Raw genomic sequence first — 3,419 nt, forward strand, 5'->3', positions numbered from 1 at the left:
CATTGTTTGTGCCCTTACAAACAAAGCAAAAAGGTGCCCCTTTGACCCCTTCCACATCAAACAACCCCCCCCCCCCCTGCCCCACCAACACCACACACACGTCATCGTGTTGAGCGGGGGCGCCGCTGCTTTGGGTTAGTGATGGATGAGTGCAGTGCAGCGGAGAGACCTGTGGAAGGAACAAGTTGACATGAGCCCAAAACGTCTGCAAGGGAGCACAAAGGTCAACGACCTCCAACGGTGAGCTCGCAAAATGGTTTCACTTGTGAACGTAAACTATCTTTTCAACAGATTACCTTCTCTTTTCCTCCATTTATTTTTTATAATATATATATAAAAAATAAATATATATATAAAAAATAAATATATATATAAAATATAAATATAAAAAAATAAATAAATATATATATATATATATATATATATATATATAATTAAAAAAAATCTCTTTATTTTTATTATTTTTCTATTTTATTTTTCAAGGACATCCTACGAAATCGCATACTCACCGAACACAACGGTAATGAAGGTACGCCAAAAATACGAATAATAAGACGCAGCCGTCAGCATGGCCTGCGCATTTAACAAAGAGTCTCCGAAGGCGATAGATTATGTCGACTTGTGTTATTTGCAATGAGGGCGATCCATTAGTAGATAATTTATTCACATTCATTGCTTTCTTTTTCTCCCCCCCCGACTGTCATTTCGGTATCGCCGGTTTCTAATGAAAACTCTTTTTTTCCTCCTCCTCCTCACTTGCTAATTGCTTTTTTTTTTTTTGAGAAATAAAATCAACAAAAAATAACCAGTGCCGCATTCCAGATAAGATCTCTCCAGTTTCTGCCGTCTACTTTGCTGCACATGTGTCACATTTGGATGCGGTAAACCACTAACAACGCACAATTGCGACCTGTCGAGGGGCGCCCAATGAGACGTTCCACAACTCGTGGAACTCGGTGTGGATTCCATGGTGGGTTTGGGCTGGACAAAAAAAAAAAAAAGAGATACACATCCTCATTATAGATTGTATTGGTGAAAAAAAAAGACAATACATTGGGGGGGAAAAAAAATAAACTTTGTCATTGGATAGACAAGATCAAGTGAGAAGGAAAGCAATTTGGAGAAACCAAACACGGCATGCGTCGTCATCATCATCATCATTTTTCAGCAGTGGCTTGGGTCAACGAAGAGAATCCCAAAACACAAACAGATCCAGTTGCCCACTTGAGGCACTTGTACAGAAAAAAAAAAAAGAAAAAAAGGGGGGAGAGGCAGGCAGGGAACACCTGTCTTCCCAACATCACCACAGTGTCGTAAACAACATTTTCCATGTGTGTGGGGGAATTGGTGGGGGGGGGACGTTTGTTTATTTCCCCCGGCGACCAAAAACAGAGTCAATATTTGTCTCATGTTGGACAGCTGCTCAGAAACAGGATACAATTTGTTGTGCATTTTGCTCATTTACTGTAGACATGGACGTGTATGACTTGTCCGTGTACGTCCCCCGGGGACGACAATGGAGCAAAGACCTCCACCAAGGCCAAATGAGATCAATGCGAAACTGGATGGATATACGCATGCTGTTCAAGTCTTTGCGGTTGAGATTGGCATAAATTGCGTTGCTTAACTACAAAGTGAACGGGGTACCGCACGAATGCTAGTTTTAGACCGCAAGGTCACATGACTTCAGTAGCTTGAGGTCAAAAATGAAATTCATTTGAACTATTTCTATTAGTTTTACATTTTTGTTCCACTTTTGTTCACAAGAATATGAAAACCTAGAAAACATTTTTTATTGTACATTTAGAACAGATATAAAATTTGTGATTAATCGTGAGTTAACCAATGAAGTCATGTGATTAATAACAATTTAAAAAATGTAATCGCCTGATGCCCCTAATTAAAAAAAGAAAAGAAAAGATTTTTAAAAAATTAGGGGGCGTCAGACGATTACAATTTTTAATTGTAATTAATCGCTTGATTTCAATAGTTATCTCACGATTAACCACAAATTTTATATCTGTTCTAAAAGTACAATTAAAAAAAATATTTAGGTTTTCATACTCTTGTTAACAAAAGTGGGAAAAAATGTGAAACTAATAGAAATAGTTCAAATGAATTTTTGACGTCTATGGCCGTCAATGGCAGTGAATGAGTTAAGTGTGGTGGTGACGTATATCTTGCGGTACCCCATTGATGTGTAAATTAATAAATAAATAAATAAATAAATACATGTTTATTATTCACATTTTTCTTGAAGATGAACTGGGTAATTAACTGAATAACTGATTGTTTCAGTAGTGGAGTAAAAAAAAAAAAAACAGACTTATTAACTGACTAGCTAACCGTCTGGCTGACTGATTAGTTTACGAACAACCTATTTAACCAACAAAACCTAAAAATATCCACACTGGATCTTGCGACATCTGACCTCCAAAGGTTCCAGTCGGCCATCGACAAAACAAAACAAAAGTCCAATGGGTGCGATAAATACGACGGCGTATCAGGGCCACATACAAATATATATTATTTAAAGGTTGAGGGTAATATTCTGAGGGGAAAAAAAAACTCTTTATAAATGTGATGTTTCTCTTGTGCATATTTAAATGAGGGTGCAGGGCGTGGCTCCGGCAGCTGATAATCCAGGAAGTGAGGCAGCCACGACTTCACGCTCCGGCGCGCTTCCCACTGCCCCGCAGACGCCGTTATTGATTCATGCTTTTACTACACTGCTTATTAACCCACACGCCCCCCCCCCCCCCCCCGCACCCGCAAATAATGACACAAAGCGGGAGGGCCCCGCATGGCAACGCCACTCATGATTGAAGGCTGTAACCGGGGAGGGAAATATTTAAAGCTCAATTTATGTGTTTTTTCCTGGTCGGTGTTTATTATGTGACATTCTTTCAGTCTGCTTGCATTGAGTGGCGACATTACCATCTTCTTTGATGGACTCCATCGGCCCCGAAAGGAGACGGGACGCGAGGCTGTTTATTTCCAGGCGTCGGGCTTTGTGGGCCCCTTAAATGCAGCTCTGTCTTCATTGCGCCTCCATTCAGTGCCGCGCACAAAAAAACCTTTGACCCCTTTCGGTTACGCCCTCCCACCTCCCGGGAACTCAATGTTACATTTCCCAAATTGACAAATTTCCCGTTCAAGTGAGGTAGCTTCTCTTGGGAACGTTCGGCCCAGTCAGTGATGTCAGGAGATGGACTTGTGCTTGTCTGCGTGTGAGATTCTGGGTGTGAGTTGTGGCCTTCAGCAGCTACTTGCGAGTGAGAGATATGCTGCATATTTTCTAGAAATTTTAAAATATTTTTGAGATTTTTTTTAATTTTTTTGCAGTGGTACTACGGTATCTCTTTGACTGCCAGACGTTTTCAGAAAAGGGATTCCGTGGGTGCCAGCCGATTTAAGCA

The sequence above is a fragment of the Vanacampus margaritifer genome, chromosome 13, assembly GCF_051991255.1.
Source record: "Vanacampus margaritifer isolate UIUO_Vmar chromosome 13, RoL_Vmar_1.0, whole genome shotgun sequence".
Taxonomy (NCBI): domain Eukaryota; kingdom Metazoa; phylum Chordata; class Actinopteri; order Syngnathiformes; family Syngnathidae; genus Vanacampus; species Vanacampus margaritifer.